This window comes from Castanea sativa, chromosome 11, assembly GCF_040712315.1.
Source record: "Castanea sativa cultivar Marrone di Chiusa Pesio chromosome 11, ASM4071231v1".
NCBI lineage: Eukaryota > Viridiplantae > Streptophyta > Magnoliopsida > Fagales > Fagaceae > Castanea > Castanea sativa.
Genome location: NC_134023.1, coordinates 55,317,312 through 55,339,395, shown reverse-complemented (window position 1 = coordinate 55,339,395; position 22,084 = coordinate 55,317,312). Strand labels below are relative to the sequence as shown.

The 22,084-nt window shown below is 34.6% G+C and overlaps 1 pseudogene; it reads left to right on the top strand.

Annotated features, from left to right (window-relative positions):
- The first annotated feature begins 1,810 nt into the window (after positions 1-1,810).
- LOC142618045 (3-hydroxyisobutyryl-CoA hydrolase 1-like) lies at positions 1,811-20,693 on the top strand (annotated as a pseudogene).
- Positions 20,694-22,084: the final 1,391 nt, after the last annotated feature.

Genomic DNA, 22,084 nt, shown 5'->3' with positions numbered 1-22,084 from the left:
TAGAAAAATGGGCTCTTACACCATTTTGCATGAGCATATACGAATGCTATAAAAAACTTAAATTGTTCACAAGTTTACTACACCTAATTGTGAAAATACTATAACAATAACAAAATGTCACATTTGCACAACACCTTTATTTTTAGTTAGTTGATATGGTTGGATTGCACAATTTATGTGTTACAAACTTACTACAACCATGTTTAAGGACTATTCTACTGTACATGAAATTTTGAAGGCACGTAGGAACAATTCACGTGGTTGAAAAGATCACAACCTGAGAAGTTACATCAGAAAAAGGCAAAAAGGCCACAAATAATAGAGAAATTATGCCAAAAATGGCATGTCACTCGCTATTGGAGAAGTTACATCACTCACTTCATAATAGTTCACACTAGAAGTGACCCACTTGCCATGTGAGATTTTTTTTTTTTTTTTTTTGAGAAGAAAACATGAGCGGATTTCTGTTAAGTTAAATTGTCTTAATTAGCCTGCAATGTAGAAAAAAGTTGGCGAAAATGAGCAAATGCCCATTTCGCACAAAAAAATGGATAAATGCCCCATTTCCCAAACTAATTAAGGAAATGCTCTTCTTTTGAAACTCGATTTTCTCAAAATCGAGTTTTAAAAAAAAAAAATTCTGGAGCCCTATAGCGACGTTTTAAGGAGCCTACAGTGACGTTTTAAGGACCTATAGTGGCGTTTTGTAACTCGACCTCCATAAAATCGAGTTACATGAAAGTTTTTTTTTTTTTTTTTTTATACCTATAACTCGACTTCATGGAGCTTGAGTTACAAAACGTCGCTATAGGTTCTTAAAAACGTCACTATAGGCTCCTTAAAACATCGATATAAGGCTTAACTCGTATTTAAGAAAATCGAGTTTCAAAAGAGGGGCATTTCCCTAATTAGTTTGGGAAATGGGGCAACATGCTGATTTTTTTTCATGAAAAGGGCAAAAGCCCATTTTGACTGAAAAAAGTTGTGGTGGAACATCTTCCACGCACACTAAAATATTTGAGACATTAACAGCATATTAAACCAAATCATAAGCAACTTTGTTACCTTCTCTCTTAAAATAAGAATGACGAAACTGAAAAAAATGATCTAGAAATAAACTTAGCATCATCCAACAGATTTGCAGAAGAGGCTATAGAAGAAGCATGGTCACCCAATTCCTTTATCACCATCTCAGAATCTCCTTCCAGCATAGCATCCGTTATGCCAATCTCCAGAGCAAACTTCAGTACACGGATAGCTGCAAAAAAGGTCATGTGAGAATTTATGTCACTAAAAAAAGCTATCCAAATAAATTTTTGCCACAATAAAAAATTTACCCAAAAAAATCAATCAAAGGAATTTAAATGATGAAATGGATACTGAAGGAATAAACCCTTTAAAAAAAAATGATTTTAAAAATTCTCTCGAGAGTTGCTTCAAAATTTTTATTCACTTCTTAGTAAAGCAATTGTTTAATTTGTTTTCCACAATTTTTTTATTTTATTTTATTCCTCTTGGTTTTGAGTGCAATTATTTTATTTGGTGAAAAAAAAAGTATATGTCGGCATTCAATTAATTCAATCCCAACAGTGAAATTTTTTGTGATGCATGCAAGTGTGATTTTGTATATATGTCAGAATTCGATCCAAGCAGTGGGGTGGGTACTTTTGCATGTCTTTTTATGTCTTTATAAAGAGTGCCAATAATGTACCAGGCTTATCTGAATAGCAATTAACACAAATCTCATATTACAATTCCCTTAGCGGAGAGAGAGAGAGAGAGAGAGAGAGAGAGAGAGAGAGAGAGAGGCATGGATGCACTCAATTCCACTAAACCCGACGACCACCAGGTAGTCTCTCCAACCAGAGTCTTGCCTCACTTATCAATCTTATCTATTAATATTGGTTTTACTCATTCTTCAAAACCAAACAGAGTATTAGTTGTTTCATGTCACTTTTTTATAATTTTTACTAGAGGTGGCAGTGTGGCACACACATATATTATAATACAATAAATGTTTTAATTATTCTTCTTTTTTTCCAAGGATAGCATAGTTGCATTGATTTTTTTTTTTTTTTTATGACCAAAAATAGTTTCTCTTTGACTCATTTTTTATGATGCTACCAAACATTAGAAAACACGAAAAACTATCTTTATACAAGATTTTTCATTGAAACAGTCGAAGGACAAAGTTTAGCTACAATATCTTTATACAAGATAACCAAAGGAAGGACAAACTTTGTCCTTTCTCAGTATCTTGTTTATCTACAATATTGAGGAATGATAAAATTTAGCTACAAAATTTATTATAGTTTTAGACTACAACTTTACTCAATATCTTTTTATTGTAAATGAATTTTGACAAATCCATCATTAAATTATATCTTCTTCTTATATCTTCCACGCTTGCAAAATTTCTAAAAAATTAAAGATCAATAGATATGTCATCAATAAATTATTTAAATTGCAAGTTTTTATAGTTTAAAATCATGTATAAAATATATGCTTATAGATCATATAGTAAACAATATCTAATTGATACAAAATTTAACTTGTATGTTAAGAGTGTAAATAACAAACTTTGTCCTTTCTCAATATCTTGTTTATCTACAATATTGAGGAATGATAAAATTTAGCTACAAAATTGATTATAGTTTTACACTACAACTTTACTCAATATCTTTTTATTATAAGTGAATTTTGACAAATCCATCATTAGATTACATCTTCTTTTTATATCTTCCACGCTTATAAAATTCCTAAAAAATTAAAGATCAATAGATATGTCATTAATAAATTATTTAAATTGCAAGTTTTTATAGTTTAAAATCATGTATAAAATATATGCTTATAGATCATATAGTAAACAATATCTAATTGACACAAAATTTAACATGTATGTTAAGAGTGTAAATAACATACAATTTAACGGTTAAATTTTCAAAATATGTAGTAATGTTTATTTTATTGAGTAGGATTGTAGCTTAAGCTACAACTAATTTTGTTGCTAAATTTTGTCTACTTAGAAATTATCATTAGCAGAACTATGCAAATAAGCAATCGAAAATAAGAAATTCCAAAACAGATATGCTATTTGGATGCTTGAATAAATTATCTTTAAATTTGCAGTGTAGACATCGTAAAGTGCATTGTGTTTGGTCGTTTTCAGTTATATATATATATATATATATATATATATATATATATATATATATATATATATATATCCCTTTCTTGTTTGACAGATTTTGGTTGAAGAGAAGTTGTCCGCAAGAATAGAAGTTGTCCGCAAGAATATTGACATTGAATAGACCTAAGCAACTGAATGCCCTTTTATTTCAAATGGTATCACACCTAGCTTATTGAATACTTTTGATGTGTTTTCTTGCATTCTCTTTTATATTATACTCCCACGTTATGGTATCAAATGCCTCAGTTAATCTTATGTTTATAAATTGATATATATATATATATATATGGATGGAATCAATAATCTATTGAGTATAATTTCTGGAATATGGATGATTTCTTATTTCTAGTCCTTTAAGTGGATCTACCTTATTCTGTTTCTTTGTTCTTTTAAATATACATGCCCTTTTGTTACATTTTGTAATGTCAATCACAATTTTACTTCAGGAAGTTTTTGCCATTTCCAGATCTTGTTATGTGGTTTCTTGCATTCCATTTACCGGTCATGGTATTCTGCTCTGTGTAAGATAATGTTGTGCATACTTATATCAATACTGAAATACTTATGCATGTATGTGACAGTTCAAATGAAGTAACCAATTCGCTATAACATTTTATCTGGAACTTGTGTTTCATGCAAAATTCTAGATTTCTCGGCTATTGGAACTTTTCATTGCATATGAGGAGGATTCTAATGTGAAGTTGGTAATTGTCAAGGTATGTCCATTCTTAAGAGACAATCTTCATATCTTACCTTCAAATTGCATTGGAAATAAATCAGGAAGAAAGTCATATCTTTCTGACACTTAATTTTGGCTCATCCTCGCAAATGTGTGTGTGGGTACATGGCAGTGGATATTACATTTAATTTTCTTAATTCGGGCAGTGCTAATGAATCATTGTGATTGTTATTTTGTTTTGCATGTTGTAAGGATTTTGTTGTAAAATTAACCCTAGTTATTTATGCTGGTTCTAAATACTAAGCCAGTTTTGTGGTGAGTGTGGAAATTGACAGGGCAAAAATGTATTGACCCCTATGGCAACTTAATTAATTAATTATCCAAATTAATTAATTAAGTCAACTTAACATGTAATAGCGTGGTAGCACACACAAATCACCAAATAACTAAATGCAGCAGAAAATAAGTTTGACACAGGTGATTTGTTTACGAATGGAGAAAACCACCGAGGCAAAACCCCGCCGGGTAAATTTAAGGTTACTACTCCCGAGAATCGAGTATTATCAATAACAAGCGGTTACAAGTAAAAGGAATTATAGTACCCAATACCAATCTATAGTTAAACTCTTACCCAAATACTTAATTGGACTTATATTATAGCAGCAATCTCTCCATTCAATGCACGAATCCTAGTACATGACTAACCAATAGTGCACGGATCTCAGTACGTGACTAACACACCAACTTGAGGAAGATGTTGGCTGCAAAGTTCTTCAGTTCATTAATAATGAAGATCAGAAAGCTCCTTGGTCACAAAACCTTTAGCATAAAGACACAGTAGTTTCTACAAAGAATATGATGAACTAGAGCAATTTTTGTCTCCGGTCACAATATGCGTGTATTATCACTTTGCATCACACTGTGATGGCTCTTAAAATAATCCTTATGTATGTCTAGTATTGTGAGAAAAGAAAACCTACATAAATATTCAAGGATATGCGTGTAATCAGATCTGAAAAATCTGATTTCGTAATTCTCGACAGATACAGCTTTTGTCAAGCTTCAGTAGCAATTCTCAATAGAAAGGATTTTGTCGAGACTTCTGTTGAGGTTTAATGAACAGTACTTCCTTCACTTGTTTCTAGGTCAGACTTGCATGACTCCAATACTAGATTTGCATGGCTCCACTACTAAACTTGAACACTTGTTTCTTGAAGTACTAAACTCATCCTAGATTTATCCAATTACAAGTAAAGTGCGTTTTGTCAAAGGATTAGCCAATTACATAAATATGTTCCTAACAATCTCCCCCTTTAGCAATCCGTGACAAAACCACAACAAACAAATGAATCATGAGAGAAGTCTTAAATCACTAAACTCATAATCACTTGTTGAATTACAAAATAAATCTAACCCTAACATAAACTCTTGAAAAACTTTGCAAGAAGAGAGTTCATAGCATGGTAGACTTTCACAACCTGTCTTTCTGAAACACTTAAACAAAACTCATCAAGGTATATTGTGTGAAACAAAAATAAAGATTGCGTACATAAAGAACCATGTGTATAAATATAGAAAAGAAATAACACATGGAGAGATAGGTGAAGAAACATACATCATCATCATCATATATATATGTGAAAGATAAGTACAATATATCTCAATAAATGTTCACAAGACCAGTATACATGAGGCTAATTTAAAGAAAGAAAAGAAAAGTACATGTGAACCTCACTACATCCTTTAAAAGATATACACACTCCCAGCATATGGAGAGATAGGTGAAGAAACATACATCATCATCATATATATGTGAAAAGACAAGTACAATGTACGTCAATAAATGTTCCTAAGACTAGTATACATGGGGCTAATGTAAAGAAAGAAAAGAAAAGTACATGTAAACCTCATTACATCCCTCAAAAGATATACACACTCCCCCTACCAAAAATGTCCTATACTAACTCTTCCCCTAAGTACAAGACTACTCTCAACGCAAAACTACTTCTCCTTTTTGTCACGAATGACAAAGGGTAAGTCACTGAGAGGTCGTCATCTCGTCATCATCGGAAGAGCTAGCATCATTATCCTCATCATCACCAGTATCACCATCCTCATCTGCCGAAGCCTTTGGAGAAGGAGATGGAGAAGCAGCGAAACCACCAAGGTAAGCCTGTCAACATGCTATATGACCGACACGGGTGTTCACCTAATACATCTCATCAGTGAAAGAGTCAAGACAAGCATCCATGCGCTGAAGCTGCATCATGATGGCCTCCAAGGTCACACCAGCTGCCAAAGAAGAAGGAGCAGAGGTGGAAGGAGTCGAAGAAGAGGGAGGAACTGTAGAAGAAGCAGGATCAACCGTCTCCATCTGTGGCCACTTCGGTCGAACCAGCACTGATGGCATTCATAGTGGTGAAATAAGGAGAATCAGGAATGGGGATGGAGAATTGTCGAAGGATTTGCGTGATAGCTGAAGGAAATATGAGCTTATCATGGGTCACCATATCCTAATACACATCAAGAACAGAGGTGATGAAGTGAGAAAGGAAGTCAATAGAAAGGTCCTCTAGAAGAGACAAAAGAAAACGAGCACGAGGCTCAGTGATAGAGTTATAGTGAGACAATGGAGTAAGAGTAAATGTCATCACCATGTTAAGGAACCTCGGGCCATTGGCAAAGCCCGAGCATGGGGTGTTTTTCTTACCACCCCATATAGAAGGTGTCTCAAAAAATGAGATAGAAACTCATCTCTGGACACAGTCCGAAGACGCTCACAATCGGGGTAGTCAGGATGCGTTACTCGCGAAACATGTAGTACTTTAGATATAAGATCTGGGGTAACTACGATACGTGTACCTCGAAATGTAGTGGAAAACCAAGGTATAGAGGTATCAATATCTTGTATATTGGAGTAAAACTCTTGTATAAACACAATGGACACCTCAATGGACTCTCAAGTAGAGTTTTTAGCCCCAAGTTTGAATGACAGAGGGGAGAGGAGTGTCGGCAAAATCCGACAGGATAACTCTAGAAGAGACAAAAGAAAACAAGCACAAGGCTTAGTGATAGAGTTATAGTGAGACAATGGAGTAAGAGTAAATGTCATCACCATGTTAAGGAACCTCAGACCTTTGGCAAAGATCGAGCATGAGGTGTTTTGCTTACCATCCCATATAGAAGGTGTCTCAAAAAAATGAGACAGAAGCTTGTCTCTGGACACAGTTCAAAGACGCTCGTAACCGGGGTAGTTAGTATGCACTACTTGCGGAACATGTAGTACCTCAGATATAAGATCTGGGGTAACTACCATACTTGTACCTCGAAATGTAGTGGCAAATCAAGGTACAGAGGTATCGATACCATGTATATTGAAGTAAAACTCTTGTATAAACATGATGGGACACCTCAATGGACTCTCAAGTAAAGATTCCCAGCCTTGAGTCTAAATGACAGAGGGAAGAGGAGTGTCTGAAAAATCTGATAGGATAACATGGCGCTCAAGATGAACGCCACGTTTCTGAAAGTTCTCCAAGAAGTCCTTTCGGGCCTTCTTATCACTGAACCAATTGTGAAGAGGTGGAATGGGATTAGAAGAGGAAGACCCAGAACCAAGAGGATTTCGAGCCGGAGTGGATTTATGCATTTTGGATGCCATAGCACAGTTTATCCGAGAGAGAGAGAGAGAGAGAACACATCACAACCAGATAACAAGGAAAAGAAAAGAAAGGAAAAGACGTATGCATAAAAAATGCATGAACATGTGACGTGCAAAATTTAAAGACATCATGGGTAAAAACCCAATCCAAACCTACCAATACACAATCAATGGGGAGAGAGAAAAGAAATTTTGTCGAGAGAAAGAAGTGAAAAATGAGATTTGATTCACACTTAACCTATATAAGGAAATCGCAGCTCGATGGATCAAAGTATCTATCAAAGATCTGTCGAGCACTAAATCTCGATAGAAATGAATCTGTCGAGATGTTGTCGATGATCTGTTGATGGCAAATACACCTCGATGGATCGAAAATCTGTCAAGAAGCTATTAGCCAGACTAAGAGCTTAGAAATTTGGCTCGATGGATTGAAGAAGTTGTCGAGAATCTATTGAGGAGAAACCCAAAAATCTCGATGGATTGAGAATCTATCAAGATCTATCAAGAAAAGAGAAAGAAGGGCTCAATAGAAATGGAATCTATCGAGGATCTGTCGAGAAGCTGTCGAGCTTGAAGAAAATGTGTTTTCATAGAAGGGAAAAATACATAAAGATGAATGCAATAAGTAATCAACTCAACCAAAGATCCAATCATTATGTTAAGCTCTTAAAACATCTCTCAAGAGATATGCAAAGCATTCAGAGATCCAAAACACACACACACACACATACCACACACTAAACAAGTCTAATTAATTGTATATTTCAAAACAAGTTAAGATAGTTTAGTGAGCATATATTAATACATGTATTTCTTGTGTTGGCCAAATCACATTGTACTTGCATATGTATCAAAAGTAGTAAAGAATTTGCATGTTGTGTGTGAAAACATAGCAAGAGTGCATAAGTGTCTTATATTATGACGATTTGAGATATGAGAAAATAACATATACTCACACACAATCATAACTTCTTAATGGAGACTACCACCTTCTATGTACATCCTATAACTTCCACATCTCCTAAAAACACACTTGTAATCATTTTTAAAAGCATTTTGATTCTTTTTGCTTTTGATTTTCTTTGCATATTTTTCTTTTTGAGCATAGCTTGCATGGGCATATAAGTGAGAGAAAAGAAATATTCAATTATGTAAGCTTAAACATCACAATTTTGTTATGCCGAAGCACACAGATGTTATATATAATTGACGGGTTTTAGTGGTGAGATGGTTATTTATGCCTTTATCCTAGGATTTTTTAGTCTTTCTCGTCAAAAAGAGTGATATGAGTGTTAAGTATAAGAGATTACTTAATCGTACTCATCACAAACACAAGCCACAAAGCTCACTTGCTTAGTTGTGCATTGAGATGCTCATCTAAGCTACAAGAGATACAAAGTTTAGATAACTTTGTTTCAATAGCCATCCAAGGTACACAAGTATCAATATACATAAACACACACTGTTTTTGTATTTTTCTGATTTTTCAAAAAAAATTTAATTTTTATGAAAAGTGAAATAAAAAAAAATTGAAAAACAACCAAACAAAAACATAAAGAAACACACAAAGCATAAAACTAGACTGACTCAAAACAAGAAAGCAAAACATATAAGTAATGCATAACAAAGGGGAGAGTGAGAAAAAGTGACTGAATCACTTTGAGCCTTTTTCCTTCCACACCTTGGAGGAACATTTCCTTTGTGCGAACCTTTGATCCAGAGGTGAGGGGGAAGAATTGAAACCATTCAAATTTAAAAAGAACATGAAGGCCTTGAGAAGATTTCCAAGAGAAGCAAAAGAGGATGGAAACTGATTTTGGTTTCTGGACGAGAGCATACTATTGCTTTGTTAAGTGGTTAACCACTTGTAGCAATTTGGATGAGTATGCCCTAAAGCTCCGCAATGATGACAGAAATGCGGCTTCTTTTGTTGAGACTTTTTGTTGTTTTCCTTTTTAGTCCTAGGGTTTCTAGCCTCTTTCTTTTCAATCTTAGGAGGTACTCCTAAAATAGATTTGCCTTTATCTAAGTTCTCACTAGCTATTTCAATTTTAGCTTCATCATTCTTAGAATTAACATTATCAGCAGGTGAGACAAACATAGTTGTACTAGATGAGATAATATTAGGGGAAGAAAAATCATACCCTAAACCGGTTTTATCAGAAGCAGCTTTCTGAAAACTTAGCATCTCATCGAGCTTTGCACTGGAAGTCCTCTCTAATTGAGCTCTAACCTAAAACAGTATTGCTTAAAGCTTCTTTGTCCTTTTAGCAACGAAGTTGTTCTCGAACCGCAAAGCTCCAGTGGTTTGATTTGTTTCATCAACCTTTGTAGAGAGCTCCTCTCGATCTAAATCCACATCACTCAGTTTCTTGGTGACTGCCCTATACAGTTTCTCATGCTTCTCAGAAACCTTGTACAACTTAGCATAGTCTGTATGGATGTCAACTTGATCATCAATTTTCTCAAATTTTGATTCCACCAAGTCTTTTCCTTCATCTACTGCTTCTACAATCTCCTCAATGGGATCCATTGTGGCAGTGAAGGCATTCAAGATTCCTTCGTCATCACTGTCATCTGACTCAATCTTAGGCTTAGTGTTACTCAAGGTAGCAGCAAGATCTTTGCTTTTCCTAATTGACTTAAGATATGATCGCCATTTTTGTTTCATGTGTCCAAAACATTGACATCTGAAGCACTTTGGTCCGGAGGGAATACTGTATTGACCGCCATCCTTAGCATCCTTCTTTTCTTTGTCTTGGCTTTTGAATTGAGAAGAACTGAATTGCTTATGGTCTTTTACATTGGCATTCTTCATGAACTTCTTGAACTACCTAGTGATGTAGGACTTTATCTTGGAATCTTCGTCATCTGAAAACTCATCAGTCTCATTACTTTTGTCCTTCAGTGTCATGCTTTTACTTTTGCTTCCTTTCCCAATTCTAGTCAAACCCAATTCATAGGTTTGCAAGTTTCCATCCAACTCCGTCAAAGGAATTTTGTCAATGTCCTTTGATTCTTCAATAGCAGTGATCTTGGCATGGAATCTCTCAAGCAGAGATCTAAGAACCTTTATCAAAATCTTGGGTTTGGGAATTTGTTCTCCAAGATTGAAGGCTGAGTTAACTATGTCCTTCAGCTTAGCACAGAACTCATCAAACATCTCATCCTCCTCCATCTTTATCTCCTTAAAGCTAGTAGTGAGCCTTTAAAGCTTTGAGTCCTTAACAGCCTTAGTCCCTTCATAGGTTGTCTAGAGAATGGTCCATGCTTCCTTAGTAGTTTCAGTTGAGGATATCTTCTTGAACTTCTCATTGGTCACCACACTGAATAGGGCATTCAATGCTTTGCTGTTGAAATTTGCCACTTTGATCTTGCCTCATCACAATCAACTAGCGCTTCATTTGGCTTAGTCCAACCAATCTCCAGAGCTTGCCAGACCTTCTCATCTAAAGACTGCAAGAAATGTCTCATGCGTACTTTTCAGTATTCATAGTTAGTTCTATCAAATAAATGAGGTATAATACGAGACTGTCCTCTAACCATGACAAATAGGGGTCAATGGTTTACACAACAAAGATTAAACCTAATCAGAGCGTGCTCGCTCTAATATCACTTGATAGGGCGAAAATGTATTAACCCCTATGGCAAATTAGTTAATTAATTATCCAAGTTAATCAATTAAGTCAATTTAACATGCAATAACATGGTAGCACAAACAAATCACCAAATAACTAAATTCAACGGAAAATAAGTTTAACACAAGTGATTTGTTTATGAATGGGGAAAACCACCGAGACAAAATACCATCGAGTGAATTTAAGGTCACCACTTCTGGGAATCCACTATTATCAATAATAAGTAGTTACAAGTAAAATGAATCCTAGTACCCAATACCAACTTACAGTTATACCCTTACCCCAATACCCAATTGGACTTGTATTGTAGATCAATCTCTCCATTCAATGCACAAATTCCAGTACGTGACTAAATAATGATGCACGGATCCAGTGCGTAACTAACACACCAACTTGAGGAAGATGTTGGCTGCAAAGTTCTTCAATTCATCAACAATGAAGATCAGGAAACTCCTTGGTCACAAAACCATTGCCGTAAAGACGTAGTAGCTTCTACAAAGAATATGATGAACTAGAGCAATTTTTGTCTTCAGTCACAGTATGTGTGTATTATCACTTTGATCACACTGTGACGGCTCTTAAAATAATCCTTATATATGTCTAGAGTTGTAAGAAAAGAAATCCTACACAAATACTCAAGGATATGTATGTAATTAGATCTAGAAAATCTGATTTTGTAATTCTCCACAGATACAGCTTTTGTCGAGCTTCAGCAGTAATTCTCAATAGAAAGGATTTTGTCGAGACTTCTGTCGAGTTTTAATGAACAACACTTCCTTCACTTGTTTCTTGGTCAAACTTGCATGGCTTCAATACTAAACTTGAATACTTGTTTCTTGAAGTACTAAACCCATCCTAGATCTACCCAATTACAAGTAAAATGCGTTTTGTCAAAAGATTAATCAATTACATAAATATGTCCCTAATAGAAGTTATTTTATTTTGGCTAAATAAAACAGATTATCTTTATAAAGTTGTGGTTTCCAACTAGCCTTTTTTTGTTCTAATTTCGTGCCAAATTTCATTGTAATTTCTTCAATCATTTCACTGTATTTATGTGGGCTTATTTTTAAGGGATGAGTGTGAGAGATCGGTGAAGAATTAAGCTTTAAAGATGATCAGTGCAATTCGCGACTAAATCGCGAGAACCTCGTGAGACGAGTAACCTGCGAAAGGCCACATGTGAAGCACATGACTGGAAGCTGAAGAGTCACGCCAAACTGTCAAGTTCGCGAGTGTTTTGCGAAAAGGGTCATCCCACGAGGTACCCGCAAAACTCTCTGTTTGGAAAAAAGAAAAAGTACTTTACCAAATTCTTTACTCATTACCCACGAATTGTAAGGAGTGCTTTTCAGAGAGAAAACCTTATCAAATACACTTGAGAGTTAGAGATTGTTATACCCACAATCATTTATACATTTCCTTGTGGTTTTCCTCAACTCCTACCTCTCTATTTCTAAATCCTTGAGAGGTTCTTAGCCCATATATCTACCACACCAAATCTGAGTGTTAAGTGAGATTTTGGTATTGTTGGGAAGTATTAGAAGGAGTCATTTAATGGCGGATGCAATTAGGCTAAATTGCAGGCTCTGGAAAGTTAGAGAAGACAAGACTCTGAGAAGTCCGTTGGTGGCAGGAGTTTGGTAGGCTCAAGTACATGGGGTAGACTAGGCTTAGAGGATCTTTTGTTATTCGTGTACTCCAAATTTATTCTTTAGTAGATTGATTTTGACTAGGATGGTCGCAGAGAGATTTTTCGCCGAGTTCTTCAGTTTCCTCTTCGATAACACATTCTGATGTTATCTTGTGTTTGCATCTCTCTTCCCTACTCTTTAAACTTTAATTTTATAGTTAATTATGAATGGATATGGCTTAGAGTAGTGTAACTAGTTCATTGCGCATATTTATTCTTATTTCGCTCTTTGTTAAGTTTGAGTAAAAACAATCTAACCGTAATTTTTAATTTGGGGTTTGAACAAACTAGTATGTTTTCACACAAATCTGAGCTTTCAATCTTCTTTAATCCTCAAAAAAAGTGATAGGCCAAAAATGTATTGACCCCTTGTGATGGATTAAGTTGATTAATTAGCCAAGTTTATTAATTAATCAAGTTAACATACAAAGCGCGTGGTAGCACAAACAAATTACCAATTAAACTAAGTATGCAGCGGAAAATAAATGACACGGTGATTTGTTTACGAATGGGGAAAACCTACACGGCAAAAATCCCACCGGGTGATTTTAAGGTCACCACTCCCGAAACTCCACTATTATCACAACAAACGGTTACAAGTAAAGGAATCCCAAGTACCTTACCAACCTACAGTTGAACCCTTACCCCAATACCCAATTGGACTTGTTTTGTAGTGACAGTTTCTCATTTTCAATGCACAGCTCCCAAGTACGTGACTAACCAATTGCACGGATCCTAGTACATAACTTCAATCACCAACTAGAGAAGATTTATTAGCTGCAAAGTTCTTCAATTTATCCACACGATGAAGATCAAGAAAGCTTGGTTACAAAAACCAACGGTGCAAAGATACAACAACTTCTTCACAAGAGAGATGAACTAGGGCAAGAATTTCATCTCAAGTTACAATTTGCATGAACAAGGATTTCTCAATGCTTGTGCAACTTTCCACACTTTGATAGCCCTTAAAATAATCTTTTTATATGTCTAGGGTTAGGAGAAAAGAAGGTCCAAAGATACATCCACGGATTAGAATCAAAACAGAACTAGGAATCTGTTTTTCTTAAATCTCGACAGCTACAGGTGTCGAGGTGTTGTCGAGCCTCGGGGCTAGACCATCTTCTTAAAGCTCGATAGATGTAGCTGTCGAGTTTTAATAAAGAGCACTTCTAAACTTGTTTCTTGGACAAACTTGCATAGCTTTAACACTTGATCTTGAAACCTTGTTTCTTGAAGCATTAACCTCATCCTAAATCTACCAAATTACAAGTAAAGTGCGTTTTGACAAAGGATTAGCCAATTACATAAATAATGAATGACATATATTCTAAACAAGTGAAATACATATGTCCTTACAAAAAGCAACCTTCTTAAGGTTTTAACTTGTGAACTTCATCTAGTTTAATTGTAAATTTACTTAGTATAGCTAGTAAAGGTTGTTCATATGGAGGAGTCTCAAGACATTTTCTTGTGCATATATGATAGATAGGCATTTTAATTTGTTTAACTAAAGCTTAAAAGTAAAGAGTTGGGCATGCTTTCTATTGTTTCAGCCTTGCAGACAATGCAAACTGATTGCATGTCCACTATGGTCATTTTTTTAGCGAAAGGGAAGAGCATTTTGTGCTGGAGGTGATGTTGCAACAGCAATTCGGGATATTAATGAAGGTATAGGTTCTTTTTATTGCTCGTTGGACCATCCTCAACATCTAGATTATTCATGACCTACCACCACAAATAAGATTCAACTGCTAAAGTGGAGTCTTTCAGTCATCTCTTCTTTACTAGATGCTCAACTTACGCGAATTTCAAGAATTTGTTTTTTAAGATGTAAACGACATCAGTGCTAATCCTGTAATACTTCCCCCCCGCCGCCCCAATATTTTTATGTATTAGGTACCTGGAGATTAGGTGCAAAATTTTATTGGAAGTAGTTCACCTTAAATTACATTTTGGCAACTTATCGTAAACCCCAGGTGACCCCGTTCACTATGAATTGTAAATTTTCATTATCTTGTATTTATATTGACTCTTGACAGTGGAGGCATTCTTGGTCAAGTTAGTTTCATGTATATATTCTTTCTTACTGTTAGCATGCAAATATTGTTGAAGGTTTCAGTCCTTAATGGAATTGTCATGGGAGGTGGGGCAGGGGCTTCAATACATGGTAGATTCCGGGTTGCAACAGAAAATTCGGTATTTATCTCTCTTTATCTCCAGTTTTAAGTTTAGGTGATTATGAATTACACACTTTCCTGAGATTTTATACAGCAGTAATGTATTTCCATTATTTCATCCCATTCAATTGAGGATGGTCAGTTTGAATGTCCAAAGCAGGGAATTGAATATGGTTGTTTATCTCATAGTTCACTACTTTCTCTCCCCCGCACCCCTTTTATTTTAGTTGTTGCAAATGTTCTTTAATTAATATGTGTAGTAGCAGGTACAATAGTTGCTAAATTTGACTAGAAACCTTGTAGTTCAACCGGCACCGCTTGGTGTTTCTAATGGAAACAGTTTAGGTTCAAATAAAAATGAAAAAATATGCTAAACTTAATTTATTACAAAACTTCTTATATTTCGTTTTTGCGTCCTCAAATAATCTTAATGCTTCCTGTATCAATAAGAAAAGAGGAAGAAGAAGAAGAAGAAGAATTGTATTGTTAAACCTGACCAGGCAAAAAAAGCTGATGCTGTCCACTATCATCACTTGTGTTTTGAACTCCTTAAAAGGTTCTTAAATTTGGTTTTAGTTCATCCCTCTTTGGTCTTCTTACACTAAATTGCAGTGTCCTAATGCAACTCCAGGCTCTTGGGGCTAGCCATTCTATACCATATTTATGTGCGAGAAGTTGTCAGATGATGCTCAAGTTCAAATGGTCCATAAATGACTTAGCCTTTCCTTTGGCAGAGGCAATTAGAATTTCATTTTGAATGCATTGGCAATTATGGTGCCTTGTGTTCCATATGGATACATGAGTTGTATTTAATTTTCAATGGAATGACCAATTGTTGCAGCTTAATCTTTGCTATGGTTTAGGTTTCTGTTTTTTTCCCCTTTTCTTATTCAATGATATATTATTCATTTGTCTTAAAGTGGTATGTAAGTTTGGTTCCATATGGGTACGTGAGATGTATTTACATAAATAAAAAAATAAAAATAAAAAAAAGAAGAAGGATTGAACTGCTCTCCTTCTTATACTATTTTTTTGAGCATTAATGTTTTAATTTAGAAGTTCTAGTTTTCTTAAGTGTAATCATAACAGCACTAAAGCACCAAATCACATCAAAACTCCAAAACAAGTGTGCTGGGCAATATTAGTACTAAACAAGTGACCTCTTGGAAGTCCTAGTGTTAAACTAATTGAAGGAAAAAAAATTTGTAGATCTATGTTTCTTGATTAACATGCATTTTGATGGTGGACTTGTTGCAGGTCTTTGCAATGCCAGAAACAGCTTTGGGACTCTTCCCAGATGTGGGTGCCTCCTATTTCATGTCAAGACTCCCTGGATTCTTTGGTAATGGCAATTACATCATTGACCTATATAGCAACTCTTTGGATACCAAGTCTTTCCTAAAAAAGGGGTGAAGTTCATTTTCTTCATTAGTTTGTAGGAGTTTGGTTGGTATATTTCTTTAGCACTTGAATTTTCATGAATAGTTCAATTCCTATTTGTAGGTTTTAATGTATATGACTGACTGATACTATTGCAAACTAGCAGTATTGGTGAGAGTATCATATGTGCTTGTTATCATGATATGGGACAAGTGACCAATAGAGGTGCATAATCTGTAGGTTGGGAGCCTCATTGGGATTAAGGTGTCAGTCAGTTTGTAGAGATCAAGCAATCAATTCCTAGCACAGAAATGAAGAAAAAGAAAACCGGTGACCGAAGTAGTTAAGAACGAACCAAATCTTAAAATGAACCTAGGTTCAACAAAGAACAAACCATAATGGGAGTTGGTTCTTTGTACCTTGCAATTAATGTACTAGAAAATTTAAGTTTTAATAATTCTTCAAAAATTATGAAAAGATTACTATGTATTTTGACTTGCAATTTTATCTCTATCACCAATGATTTCTACTAGTGCTTTTCCATTTCTTGAATTTCCCTCACTCTAACTTATGGTGGTTTCTCTGCTCAGGGAAAGTCTCCATTGTCTGTTCTTCATCACATTTATTTCTTACTATATTTATTTTATTTGTTCATATTTTAATTATTTATTTATTACATAAAAGTTGGAATTATAACAATTCTATGTTTCTTTGTATCTAAGCTTGAAAGTGTTCTGAAGTGGTCTTTTCTTCTTTTTCTGCATATATTCTACCTTCTACATATGAGATATTTTGTATTGTTTTGTTATTATAATGTCCTTTTTTTGGTAACTGCCCTCCCCTTCCCTTCTTCTAAATTCATATCTTTTTGGTTATTTTGTAGCTACTTTCATGAAGTTATTGATCTAGATCTCATTCGTACTTGGATTCTCGTTATAATTTTAAATCTTTGGCAGGAGAATATCTTAGTCTTACAGGCACTAGGTTGGATGGTGCTGAAATGCTTGTATGTGGGCTTGCAACTCACTTTGTCCCCTCAGAGGTAGTATTTCATTCTACTTTAATTATTAGATTTTAGGCATAGTGCTCAAAATTCTAATGAAGGAAAAAGATACATCTTGTGTGGTTGATGAATAGTTGGAAGCAGTAACATGCATAAGCATGGTTTTAGTGCACATTATGAATTATTGTATATTTTTCCAAAGACTTGTTTTTTCCATTCCCTACTTGGTTTAAACTAAAAGGCAAAGTAGTGGAGTAGACGGCAAGAGGTACATAGGTCAGGAAATTATGGTAAAAACAGAAATTGAAAGGAGGAAATAATTATATAGTTCAATAGTACAAATTAGACCATTAGACCAACCCTTGGGGATATACTTGCAATCTCTATTTTCTATTTACGAATTATTTTCTAAAATATTTATCCACATGCCATTAAGATGAAATGCTATGCATGTGTAGTCATCACCATTATGTTTATCTGCCAAAATTTTTATTTTTAATTTTGTAAGAAAATGCCATTTGAATGCCTTATGTGTTTTTAATTATTGGCCAGAGATTGTCTTTGTTGGAAGAAGCACTGTGCAAGGTAGATTCAAGTGATCCTGCCATAACCTCCACAGTTATTAATGAGTACTCAAAGCAACCTTATATGAAAGAGAAAAGTGCATATCACAGGTTATTTTTGCATTCATAATTATAAAGATGATACTTCTTGATCTAATTAAACGGCCTCTATAGTTTTTATTCATTAAACTGTATTCTATGTATGCCAAGGATTTTTAATACTTATGATGTCAAGGATAATCAATCATGAAATAAACTTCTCTCAGTGAACGCACATATGAAAAAGCTCTGTTAGTTTATTAGCTAGCTATATGTATCATCTTAACATACAGTGATAAATGAACTACATCTCACAGATTGAGTGCTAGAAGGTTCTATCAGAGTTGATTTTGTATTAAAGAACTAATGTTTTCATTTTCTGAAATGCAAACCTATCTTTCTGTCATCCAAGATCCTCAAATATATATATATATATATATATATATATATATATATATATATATATTTTAATCTTTTCTGAATAAACTCGAAATCCTTTTGTTTTTTTTTACGGCCACTTGGCTACAGATTGATTGTCATTAATAGGTGCTTTTCTCGAAGAACAGTGGAAGAAATTATATCTGCCCTTGTAAGTTCATTGATACTGAATTTTATCCATGATAAGAATATTAATTTGCTGTCCTCTTTGTCAGATGTCTTCGAAAACTTTGCTAGTGCTTTGAGTAATATTCTTTTATTTTTTGTGTTTTACATGTTTACCACTTATCTGACCATGATATTGTGCTGGCAATTTTAGGAGAGAGAGGCCTTGAATAATAAGGATGATTGGATCTTTGAAGCAATCCAGTCACTGAAGAAAGCATCACCAACAAGCCTTAAAATTTCTCTGAGATCGGTAAGGGAGCAACAAGCCTTAATACTGCCATTCCAGTCACCATCTAACTACTTAAGACTGATTGGCTTGTGGTTAAGATATTCATGACATCTTCTGTTGAAATTTAGCTCTATAGGATTTTCGTTATGTGCTCTAATCATGTGAGGCTATAGAAATCCCTTTTCTTTCTTTAGCAGAAGTATCATTTACTCCAGTTTCTGAAGGTTAGAAATTCAATTTCCAGAATTATAAACTGGTAAAAGTGGTTGACAACTGAAAATAGTGTCCTTTTTCAAGGCATTTTTATAATGATTTCAAAGGCTTAATACGAGTGAGAAGTGCAACAAGAACCTATATAAAGTTATCAAAAAGGGGATATGGTGGCATTTATTTTTTATTGGACACTAAAATGTTTGAAGTGCCTATGTTAGATGTAACATTGACTCTTGTCAGCAAGTGTTATGCTTTCAATGACCAGCCATTAAACATGTAACTACGGCTTGATAACCTAAGGAATGAACAGAATTGAATGCTCAAATAAATCAGGTGTTTTCATTTCTCTCTAGAACAATCAATTAAAAAAATATATGGCTTCATTTATAAGTAATGGGTATGAAATTGGTTTGATGCGCATCTGCACCCAGCACATTCTACTCTGTCCTTGTGAATTGCAACATAGGTTTGTACTGGTCCATCGGGGAATCAAGATGTGCTATGGCCATTGGAGAACAGTTGAGTTTATCATTTTTAGCCACCGTGCAGAGGTGATTGTGGTAGAATTTGAAGGAGCATCCAAAAATGTATAGAGAATTAAGTTGGATCCAAAGAAATGGAATGTCCTTCTATTATTATTCTCTATTTTGTTTCAAAGGCCAATATGAGTTTTATCTTGATCAAAAATAAATAATGCCCTTGTACTTTCTGGCTTCCTTTTTTCATATGGGCATAGAAAAGATTTTTTTTTATAAGCATGGTGAATTTCCATTTTTTTTGTAGCTGTATATATGGGTGGTCATAGTTGCAATAGTAGTACAAAATTTTTTATCACTATGTGCAAGAAAGCATATCATTTGAGGTATGAAGATGAATGTGGGGATTGTGTGTCACTTAGGATCCAAGCTTGACTTGGTTATTTGACAAATGATCCCCTCTGTTGTATGGATACCACCATAATAGAAATATGATATTTAGTTTCCTCAATAACTTTATATCTAAAGACAAAACTAAGCAACCATCCAATTTGTCTAAATCTTGTGAGATTGTTTCTACTTTTTAACGTTTATTCTCTTCTTGCAAACAGATTAGACAAGGACGGCTTGAAGGTGTTGGTCAGTGCCTTGTTCGTGAGTATAGAATGGTTTGTCATGTCATGCAAGGAATACCAAGCAAGGATGTCTTTGAGGTTTCAGCTTACTCAAATATTTATCTTCTCCTAATTTATTTTTTTTGTGGATTATTTTAATACTTCCCTTTTACTGTAGGGCTTTAGGGCTATACTGTTGGATAAGGATAAGAACCCAAAGATAGACACGCATCTGTTTCTGTATCCTTGCAATTTAGATTTTTCACTCTCAATGATTTTCATAAATATAGATTTCTATTGGTTTTTTTTTCTTATTCCATCTTTGGCTTCCTATCTCTCCCAGTGGGAGCCCTCTAAATTGGAGCTTGTTAGTGATGATATGGTTGACTCATACTTCTCTATGATGGATGATGAAGGCTGGGAAGATCTAAAGCTCCCTGCGAGATTTAATTTGCCTGCATATGCCATTGCAAAGCTTTAATGCATGAAGGTGAGAAATGGGGAAATTGTTGCACTTTTTAAATTATAATAAAAGGGATATCAACACATTGTGTGGAGACATATATGACCACAATGATATTCTCATTATCTATGTGCTATTAGTCAATCCTTGTTAAGAGTGCCAATTTTAGCTGATGCTACAATTATAGTATATAGAACACAAATTTCCAGCGTATGCTTCAAATTATTTTCACTGGTAATCTTTGGCAAAAATAGCCAAATAGCACATTTTTGCAAATTATGTTGTGATCTATCTCTATTTTGAAAATATGTAGGGATCTACTACTTTTTGGGTACTCAAATTTGGCGAAATCGAGTTTTCCATGGTACTCAAGTTCATGAAACTTGAGTACCATGGAAAAATTTTGAAAATTTTTTATGGTACTTGAGTTCCATGTACTCAAGTTTTTGGAAGTCAAGTTTAACGGCAAACTCGAGTTTCAAAAAAGTGGTAGATCCTTACATATTTCTAAAACAGTGGTAGATTACTCATTTTTTTGCTAAATAGTGGTAGTGGGCCATTTTCACTAGTAATCTTTACAAGAACAAGAACCATCTTTGACAAGATGGAAATGACTTTGACCTTTGACTCTTACTTTTCATTTTAAATTTTGGAAATAAGTTTAAATGCAAAATGACAGTCTGAGCAGACCCTGAGGTTCTATAGAATAAGATTCTTGGCCCCTAGTTGTGTTTTCAACATATCATAAGAAATTTCCAGTCTTTCACCTCTTTATGTTCGTCAACACTTCTAAAGTTTCTGCAACATAACTAATCAGTACAACTTTTGAGTCATTTGATTTAGCATCAATTAAATTTATGTAGTTTTTGGATGAGAATGATGTTTGACCAAAAATAAATGAGAAAATCCATTTATGACAATTTAGTTGCAACCCGGTGTCTTTCAAATACATTTTTTGTGCGTGAGTTTTCTCACTCTTTTTACTTCTTCTCACTTTCATAGATGTTCGAAAGAAAAACATAGATTCCGTCATTTTCTGGTTCAAGATTTAGCAAGTGTCTGGCTGCTACCTACCCTAAATTGATTTTTATAAACAATCTGCTTCACTAAGCACAACCCCCCAGATTGCTCCATTTGGTTCCATGGGCATTTTTTGATAAAATCTACATCTTCCTCCAAAGTCCTATAAAAGATCAATCATGCATCCATAGTGCTCCAACTTAGGGCTTATTCCATATTGTACCCTTATGATGTTGAAATGTTACCTACTTTCTTGTATCACTTATCACCCTTGCACAGCTAAAAGCTAATAATAGTATAATACTCCACTGAAGCTTAAATCATATGGTTGAATTGAATGCATGTCCTTGTCATCAAATGGAATTGAGGCAAAGCCTCCTCACCAAGGCCATGAAGAGCAAGTACTTGGATCATATCATTCCAAGAGACAACATCTTTTG